The following is a 10232-nucleotide window of genomic DNA, read 5'->3' on the forward strand; positions in this document are numbered from 1 at the left end:
GACCCCTTACCAAGGTAAGAGGGAAGGTTATCTTCTAAGGAGGTCTGGCTAATGCAGATGGACAGTGCACGCTAGAGGGATTTTTATGTTTACGTTTTCTTGTCTTGCCATAAAATATGAATTTTATTTCACCAATATGGTATAGTTGATCATGAGGAATATTCCTTGCTGACGTTTGGTGTTTCCTTCCTGTGAAAGAGCCAAACTAGTGTAGCTTCTATTCTCTGGGCCTTTCTGCCTCTTTTCACCCCCTCTTGCTCTGGGAAGGTGGGTGACTCTTCACATGGTAAGTCTGCGAGAATAACTGGGCCTGCTCCTTGCAGCTCTGCCCTTTTCCTCCTGGAGCTAGCCTGCCCGTGGGAGGATCCCCTCTGCTGTGATTCCCCATCCTACCTCCCTACTGGCCCCTGACAGCCCCTCACCTGGGTAGGCATCTGCCTAATGCAATGGTTCCCTGACAGACCCATTTGGCCTTCAAACTAAGTTACATCCTCCAGCAGAGCACCAAGCATTACTAAAGGTGATATTTGCTTATGTTTTTATTCTACTTATTTCTCAGATTGTTCAGAGGGTTATTTATTGGGACTCTCCTTGGAAGGATCTGATGGAAATGTTTATACACTCAGTCTTTAACTTAGCATTCATTGGAATCTACTATGTACTGAAACTGAGCTAGAGATTATGAAATAAATGAGACAATGCCTGCCCCTAAGATGCCCCGCCATGTACTGTGGGAGAGACAGGCATGTTCACAATGATGAGCAATGTGTGAAGTGTATGCAAGAGATACGATACCAAGTGAGCACCTAGGAAAGTACTTAACCCAGCCATGGGAATCTGGAGAGACTGCCAGAGGAGGTGATGTCTAAACTGAGTTTAAAAGATGAACATCTATGTGTGTAAAATGTGTAATAGAGCATCACAGGTTAGTATCATTACCTACTTAAAGTCTGTTTTCCCTGCTGGACTGTGAGCTCCATCAAGGTAGAAACACATCTACCTGTTCACCACTTTGAGCAAGAGCCTGACTCATAGTAGGTGGCACTCGTGGTAAAGAACCCACCTGCCACTGCAGGAGACTGAAGAGACATGGGTTCAATCCCAGGGCAGGGAAGATGACCTGGAGGAGGAAATGGAAACCCATTCCAGTATATTTGATTGGAGAATCCCTGTGGACAGAGGAGCCTGGCAGGCTACAGTCCATAGGTAGCAAAGAGCTGGACACAACAAAAGCGACTTAGCACAACAACACTGACCCATAGCAGGTACTCAGTGAACACTGTTGAAGAAATAAGGGAGTAAGTCAATAAATAAATAAGATATGATGAAATTCTAAATTGGAGGGGTAGTGGGAAAAGGAAGCATGGAGAGAGAACTGGACCATAATTGGGGTATAGGGTGCTGCCCCCACCTTTGATCTGAGTTCCTGAGAAGTATGGGAGATGGGCTCAGAGATAATCTTGGGAAGGAATGGGAAGTGTGGTGTTTCCAGTGCCAAGAAAGAGTGGGGGATGGAGAGTCACAGGCAATAAGCTGGATGCATGACATCACCAACGAGGTGGGGTCGGAGCCAAAAGATATGATCAAATCTCCAAATGCCCCAAGGAGGAAGTTCGGGAATGAGTTCCTTGACAGCAGATCACTGTAGGTCCCCCACTTGTCCCTGCCTAGCCTCCAGAGGGGGAGAGTTTTTAAATTGATGCAAGGTTGAGTCTTTAAATGAATAGAATTTCTCTGGGTTTTGTACATGTTTGAACATTTCCACTAAAATGTTTACAAATGAAAGGTACTCCATTGAAAAAAACTTGGTTTTTGAGTAACAGAATTGTGTTTTTAAAGACAGAATTAGATTGTGCTATTAGTCAAAAGGTACTGAAAACTAACAGAACCAGAAGATATTAAGGACCTAACAGAAGCAGAAGATATTAAGATGAGGTGACAAGAATAGACAGAAGAACTGTACAAAAAAGATATTTATGACCCAGATAACCACAATGGTGTGATCACTCACCTAGAGTCAGACATCCTGGAATGTGAAGGTCAAGTGGGCCTTAGGAAGTATAACTACAAAAAAGCTAGTGGAGATGATGGAATTCCAGTTGAGCTATTTCAAATCCTGAAAGACGATTCTGTTAAAATACTACACTCAATATGCCAGCAAATTTGGAAAACTCAGCAGTAGCCACAAGACTGGAAAAGTTCAGTTTTCATTCCAATCCCAAAGAAGGGCAATGCCAAGGAATGCTCAAACTACTGCACAATTGCACTCATCTCCCATGCTAGCACTGTAATGCTCAAAATTCTCCAAGCCAGGCTTGAACAGTACATGAACCATGAACTTCTGGATGTCCAAACTGGATTTAGAAAAGGCAGACGAACCAGAGATCAAATTGCTGACGTCTGTTGAATCATAGCAAAAGCAAGAGAATTCCAGAAAAACATCTGCTTCTGTTTTATTGATTACAGAAAAGCCTTTGACTGTGTAGATTACAACAAACTGTGGAAAATTCTTCAAGAGAAGGGAATACCAGACCACCTGACCTGCTTCCTGAGAAATCTGTATGCAGGTCAAGAAGCAACAGTTAGAACTGGACTTGGAACAACAAACTGGTTCCATTCGGGAAAGGAGTAGGTCAAGGCTGTATATTGTCACCCTGCTTATTTAACTTAAATGCAGAGTACATCATGTGAAATGCCGGGCTGGATGAAGCACAAGCTGGAATCAAGATTGCCGAGAGAAATATCAATAACATCATATATGCAGATAACACCACCCTTATGGCAGAAAGTGAAGAGGAACTTAAGAGCCTCTTGCTGAAAGTGAGAGTAAAAAAGTTGGTTTGAAATTCAACATTCAGAAAACTAAGATCATGGCATCTAGTCCCATCACTTCATGACAAATAGATGGGAAATAATGGAAACAGTGAGAGACTATTTTCTTGGGGTCCAAAATCACTGCAGATAGTGACTGCAGCCATGAAATAAAAGATGCTTGCTCCTTGGAAGAAAAGCTATGACCAACCTAGACAGCATATTAAAAAGCAGAGACATCACTTTGCTGACAAAGGTTCATCTAGTTAAACCTATGATTTTTCTAGTAGTCATGTATGGATGTGAGAGTTGGAGTATAAAGAAAGCTGAGCGCCGAAGAATTGATGCTTTTGAACTGTGGTGTTGGAGAAGACTCTTGAGAGTCCCTTGGACAGCAAAGGAGACTGCCTCCTTGAAGGCAGGGTGAGAAGGGGATGAAAGAGGATGAGATGGTTGGATGGCATCACCAACTCCATGGGCATGAGTTTGAGCAAGCTCCAGGAGTTGGTGATGGACAGGGAAGCCTGGCGTGCTGCAGTCCATGGGGTCGCAAAGAGCTGAACATGACTGAGGGACTGAACTGAACTTAACTGACCTGAACACTAAGTAATCTAGCCAAGATGCCCTTAAGGGAGACATTACCCAGTGAGAGAAGGGGATCATCATAGCAGCATTAGGAAGCAACATTTGGAAAAACTAAAATCATTTCATATGTATACCCAGCCATTCAAGATTCCCTCTAAACCTGTTACAAACTGAATTTCTATCAGCAGAGAAGAAGCAAAGAAAAAAGCATGGTAAATAGAAATAAAAAACAAGACGCAAGAAAGATGGCCAAATAACTCAGTCTTCAAAGAAATGTAATTGATTTAAATCCTCCAAGAAAAGAAGACATACTTGACACAGCGACCATTTTTATCTCTTAAAATGCTTTCTTTTCTTGGCTCCCACACATCCCGCGCCTGGCGTTGCCCCAACCTCACTGGCTGCTCCTTCTCACTCTTCTTCTCTGGATGCATATTCTCCCCCAGTTCTTGAATTATTGAAATTTCTCATGGCTAATCCTCCCATCTCTCCTGTCTGATCTCTACTCTTTCTAGTGCCCTGGCTTTAAATAACATCTGATAAGTCCAGATTCGCATCTGCTCATGCCTCTCCTTTGAGCTTCAGACTTATTTTTCCATCTTGCTTGATATGTGCACTTAGTTATCTAATAAGCCTATCAAAACTAGTGGAAACTACGGAACTATTGAAACTTTGCACCTGTCCACGTTCTTTCCATCTCCCCGACCCAGTAGCTGGCACCATTTTCTCAGCTGCTCAAGCCCAAAGTCAAGTATTCATTCTTAGTATCTCTTTTTCTCATGATTCTGGTCCATGCCTACCCCTTAAACCTGTCTCCTATGATTCTTCGCCTTACTCACCCCATTCCAGTCACACTGGTCTTTTCACAATTCCTAGAACACACCAAGCTTGTATACACCTCAGGATCTTTATGCATATTCCTCCCCTGCTTATAATGATATTCTACTTGATCTCACATGGCCCATTCCCCCACTTCCTCCTTAGAGAATTCTTGCCTGACTACCCTAAAAAAATATAGATCTCTCCCCCCATGCTACTCTCTATTCCTTTGGCCAACTTTCACATTCTTTTAATAACACTTTCCACAACCTCAAATTGTAGACTGCAAGGAGATCAAACCAGTCAATCCTAAAAGCAATCAGTCCTGAATATTCATTGGAAGGACTGATACTGAAGCTGAAACTCCAATGCTTTGGCCATCTGATCTGAAGAACTGACCCATTGGAAGAGACCCTGATGCTAGGAAAGACTGAAGGCAGGAGGAGATGGGATGACAGAGGATGTGATGGTTGGATGGCATCACCGACTCAATGGACATGAGTTTGAGCAAGCTCTGGGAGTTGGTGGTGGACGGGGAAGCCTGGTGTGCTGCAGTTCATGGGGTCACAAAGAGTCGGACATGACTGAGTGACTGAACTGAACTGAACAACTCCAAATGGTATTTCATGTGTATTTGTTAACCAGTTTTCCAGTCATTTCTCCTAATGACAATGTAAGCTTCACGAAGGCTGAAACTTTGTCTTGTTCACCATCAGATCCCCTGTCCCTGGAACAATGCCTGCCCCAGAGAAGATACTTCAGTCGGTGTTTCTCAGATGAATGAACACATGGGCAAACAAAGGCGATGAATGAAAGAAGGCAAACCTGTTAGGGGCTGGATCAGGTCAGTGTAGCAGGGATGAGGAAGGGGGGGAAGATGAGGGAAATTAAGATGACCTGGGAGGAATCAGGAAATATACGTGTTTGACTTGGGTGACTGGGTGTTGGTGCCATATTCTTTTTTTTCAGTCATTCTTTTTTTTTTTTAAGATATTTTATTTTACATTGGAGTACAATTGATTAACAATGTTGTGTTAGTTTCAGGTGTCCAACAAAGTAATTCAGTTGTACATATACACGTATCTATCCTTTTTCAAATTGTTTTCCCAATTAGGTTGTTACAGAGTATTAAGCAGAGTTTCCTGTGCTATACAGTAGCTCCTTGTTGGTTATCCATTTAAAATATAGCAGTGTTTACATAGTGCCATATTAAAACAAAATGCTGTGTTGCAGGCAAAGGGGCTGATTCATTCATTCGTTTATATGTGTATCTGGTCTACCACCTGTTCCACATGTAAGATACCTGAGAGCCAAGTTGATGAGAGGATTTTCCTAGATTCACACAGCAAATTGCTTAAAATTGACAGTTCATTTAAAAAAAAATTACACCTCAGACAGTTTTCTTGAATTTGCCATCACTCCCCAAAAATAAGCTTTCAAAGGATTCAGCATGTGAATATCAGGTAAGGAACTGCTCAGAGAGTGGGATGCTGCTGTATAGCATAGCGAGAGCCCAGCTTGGTGCTCTGTAATGACCTACAGGGGTGGAATGAGGGGGTGGGAGGCAGGCACAAAAGGGAGGGGGTATGTGTACAAAGGGCTGATTCATATGGCTGTACAGCAGAAGCTAACAAAACATTGTAAAGCATTTACACCTTAATTTTTTAAATTATTTTTTAAAAAGACACTGCTCAGAGATCTCCCAAAAAAAGGAAGAAAAAGGGAAAAGGTGGTGGCTTTTCCTTGTTATCTTCCATCGACAACACTCACCATCTCCAGAGAGGTGAGGCCAAGCTTTCTCTTCTCAGCTTTGCTGCTGCCTGATCTCAGCTTCCTCCCCAGAAGCAAATGGGCTATTGAGGCTGTGGGTGTGTGATGATGTATATCTAAATAATGATGGCCCAAAACTTTGGAAAAGCAAAAGGCTCTGTGAATCACTGTTATTAGTCCTTCAGAAGTAAGAAGACAGGGATGCTATCTCACTGGAGAAGTGTGGGTTACACCAGGTAGTCAGAGATAATGAAGTTAAGCGTGACATAGAAGGGATCCTTAGCAAGTAGAAAGTCTATTTCTTTACTATGCAGTTTACAAAGTGCTTTAAAATAAATCATGCATTGAAGCCTCACAGCTACACTTTGAAGCAGATGTTATTATTCCAAATTCACAGAAAAAGAAACTGAAGATTAGATATATTAAATCACTTCCCTAAATGTCACCCACAACAATTTACAGAGCAGAATTCAAACTTGCATATCCAATCTGATATCCAATCTTGGTCAGTTTTCTCTAGACTGGTAGGTTCTAAACATCAGAGCTGGGCTGTCTAAGTAGGAATCATTTTTGGAGTTTGTCAAAAATACAGATTTCTGGGCTCCTCTCCTAAAAAGTCTTGATTCAACATGTTTTTGAAGCCATGTTCAATGAATAAATATCTTCATTAAACATCTATCTCAGTTAGCTTGGGCTATTATAACAAAATAATATAGAATTCATGGCTTAAACAACGTTTATTTCTTATAGCCCTTGGGGATGAGAAGTCCAAGATCAAGGTACTGGCAGATTTGGTTCCTAGTGAGAGTCTGCTTCCTAGTATACATGGCCTTTTCTCTGTGCGTGTATGTGGTGAGAGAGGCATCTGTGTTTCTCTTCTTGTTGTTATTCAGTCACTAAGTTGTGTACAACTCTTTCAACCCCATGAACGGCAATGCACCAGGCTTCCTGTCCTTCACTATCTCCCTGAGTTTGTTCAAACTCATGTCCATTGAGTCAGGATGCCATGCAAGCGTCTTGTCCTCTGTCGTCCCCTTCTCTTGCCCTCAGTCTTTCCCAGCATCAGGGTCTTTTCCAATGAGTTGACTCTTTGCATCAGGTCCTTCCAATGAATGAATATTCAGGGTTGATTTCCTTTAGGATTGACTGGTTTGATCTCCTCACCATCCAAAGGACTCTCAAGAGTCTTCTCCAGTATCACAACTCAAAATCATCAGTTCTTCGGCACTCAGCCTTCTTTATGGTCCAACTCTCACACCCATACCTGACTGCTGAAAAAAACCATAGCTTTGACTATACAGACCTTTGTCAGCTAAGTGATATCTCTGCTTTTTAATATACTATCTAGGTTTGTCAAAGCTTTTTTTCCAAGGAGCAAGCGTCTTTTAATTTGGTGGCTGCAATCACTGTCCACAGTGATTTTGCAATAAGAAAATGAAATCTGACCCTATTTCCACTTTTTCTCCATCTGTTTGCCATGAAGTGATAGGACTGGATGCCATGATCTTAGTTTTTTGAATGTTGAGTTTTAAGCCAGCTTTTCCACTCTCCCCTTTCGCCTTCACCATAACCCGTCTGTTCTGGGGAGCCCTGCATGGCATGGCTCATAGTTTCATTGAGTTAGACAAGGCTGTGGTCTGTGTGATCAGGTTGGTTAGTTTTCTGTGATGGTGGTTTTCAGTCTGTCTGACCTCTGGTGGAGAAGGGTAAGAGGCTCACGGAAGCTTCCTGATGGAAGAGACTGACTCAGGGGGAAACTGAGTCTTGTTCTGATGGTCAATGCTCAATAAATCTTTAATCCAATTTTCTGTTGAAGGGCAGGGCTGTGTTCCCTCCCTGTTATTTGACCTGAGGTCAAACTATGGGGGAGGTAATGAAGGTAATGGCAACCTTCAAAGTGTCCCACGCACACACTGCTACACTCAGTGCCCCCGACCCTGCAGCAGGCCATTGCCGACCCAGGCCTCCACCAGAGACTCCTGGACACTCACGGGCAAGTCTGGGCCAGTCTCTTGTGGGTCACTGCTCCTTTCTCCTGGGTCCTGGTGCACAAGGTTCTGTTTGTGCCCTCCAAGAGTCAGTTCCCCAGTCCTGTGTAAGTTCTGGTGGCTTTATGGTGGGTTAATGGCGACCTCCTCCAAGGGGGCTTATGCCTTACCCAGGTCTGCTGCACCCAGAGCCCCTGCCCCTGCAGCAGGCCACTGCTGACCTGTACCTTTCAGGAGACACCCAAACACAGCTCTGTCTCAGTCTCTGTGGGGCTCTGGGTCCTGGTGCGCACAAGGTTTGCTTGAGCCCTCTAAGCGTCTCTGGCAAGTATTGGGTTTGATTCTAAACCCTAGTTTGCCCCTCCCACCATCTTACTGGGGCTTCTCCTTTGCCCTTGGACATGGGATGGGCACAATAAAGGACAGAAATGGTATGGACCTAACAGAAGCAGAGAATACTAAGAAGACGTGGCAAGAATATACAGAACTATACAAAACAGATCTTCACGACCCAGATAATTACGAAGGTGTGATCACTCACCTAGAGCCACGCATCCTGGAATGTGAAGTCAAGTGGGCCTTAGGAAGTATCACTACAAACAAAGCTAATGAAGGTGATGGAATTCCAGTTGAACTATTTCAAATCCTAAAAGATGATGCTGTGAAAGTGCTGCACTCAATATGCCAGCAAATTTGGAAGACTCAGCAGTGGCCACAGGACTGGAAAAGTCAGTCTTCATTTCAATCGCAAAGAAGGGCAATGCCATAGAATGTTCAAACTACTGCACATCTCTAGCAATGTAATGCTCAAAATTCTCCAAGTCAGGCTTCAACAGTCAGCTGTGAACTTCACATGTTCAAGCTGGATTTAGAAAAGGCAGAGGAACCAGAGATCAAATTGCCAACATCAGTTGGATCATAGAAAAAGCAAGATAGTTCCAGAAGAACTTCTACTTCTGCTTTATTGACTACACCAAAGCCTTTGACTGTGTGGATCACAGCAGACTGTGGAAAATTCTTAAAGAGATGGGAATACCAGACCACCTAACCTGCCTCCTGAAAAATCTGTATGCAGGTCAAGAAGCAATAGTTAGAACCTGACATGGAACAACAGACTGGTTCCGAATTGGGAACGGAGTACGTCAAGGCTGTATATTGTCACCCTACTTATTTAACGTCTATGCAGAGTACATCATGAGAAATGCTGGGCTGGAAGAAGCACAAGCTGGAATCAAGATTGCCGGGAGAAATATCAATAACCTCAGATATGCAGGTGATACCACCCTTACAGCAGAAATAGAAGAGGACCTAAAGAGCCTCTTGATGAAAGTGAAAGAGGAGAGTGAAAAGGTTGGCTTGAAATTCAACATTCAGAAAACTAAGATCATGGCATCTGGTCCCATCACTTCATGGGAAATAGATGGGGAAACAGTGGAAACAGTGACAGACTTTATTTTTGGGAGCTCCAAAATCACTGCAGATGGTGACTGCAGCCATGAAATTAAAAGACGCTTGTTCCTTGGAAGAAAAGTTATGACCAACCTATTAAAAAGCAGAGACATTACTTTGCCAACAAAGGTCCATCTAGTCAAATCTACGGTTTTTCCAGTAGTCATGTATGAATGTGAGAGTTGGACTATAAAGAAAGCTGAGCGCCAAAGAATTGATGCTTTTGAACTGTAGTGCCGGAGAAGACTCTTGAGAGTCCCTTGGATTGCAAGAGATCAAATCAGTCAATCCTAAAAGAAATCAGTCTTGAATATTCATTGGAAAGACTGATGCTGAAGCTGAAACTCCAGTACTTTGGCCACCGGATGTGAAGAACTGACTCATTGGAAAAGAACCTGATACTGGAAAAGACTGAAGGCTGGAGGAGAAGGGGACAACATAGGATGAGATACTTGGATGGCATCACCAATTCAATGGACATGAGTCTGAGTTAGCTCTAGGAGTTGGTGATGGACAGGGAAGCCTGGTGTGCTGCAGTCCATAGGGCTGTAAAGAGTCAGACACGACTAAGTGACTGAACTGAACTGAACTTTCACTTTCATCGAGAGGTTCATTAGTTGCTCTTTACTTTCTGCAATTAAAGTGCTATCATCTGCATATCTGAGGTTGTTCATGTTTCTCCTGGCAATCTTGATTCCACCTTGTGAGTCATCCAGCCCAGCATTTTGTATGATGTACTCTACATAAAAGTTAAATAAGTAGGGTGACAACATACAGCCTTGAGTACTCGTTTCCCAATTTTTAATCAGT

Source organism: Capra hircus, chromosome 3, assembly GCF_001704415.2.
Source record: "Capra hircus breed San Clemente chromosome 3, ASM170441v1, whole genome shotgun sequence".
NCBI classification, from domain to species: domain Eukaryota; kingdom Metazoa; phylum Chordata; class Mammalia; order Artiodactyla; family Bovidae; genus Capra; species Capra hircus.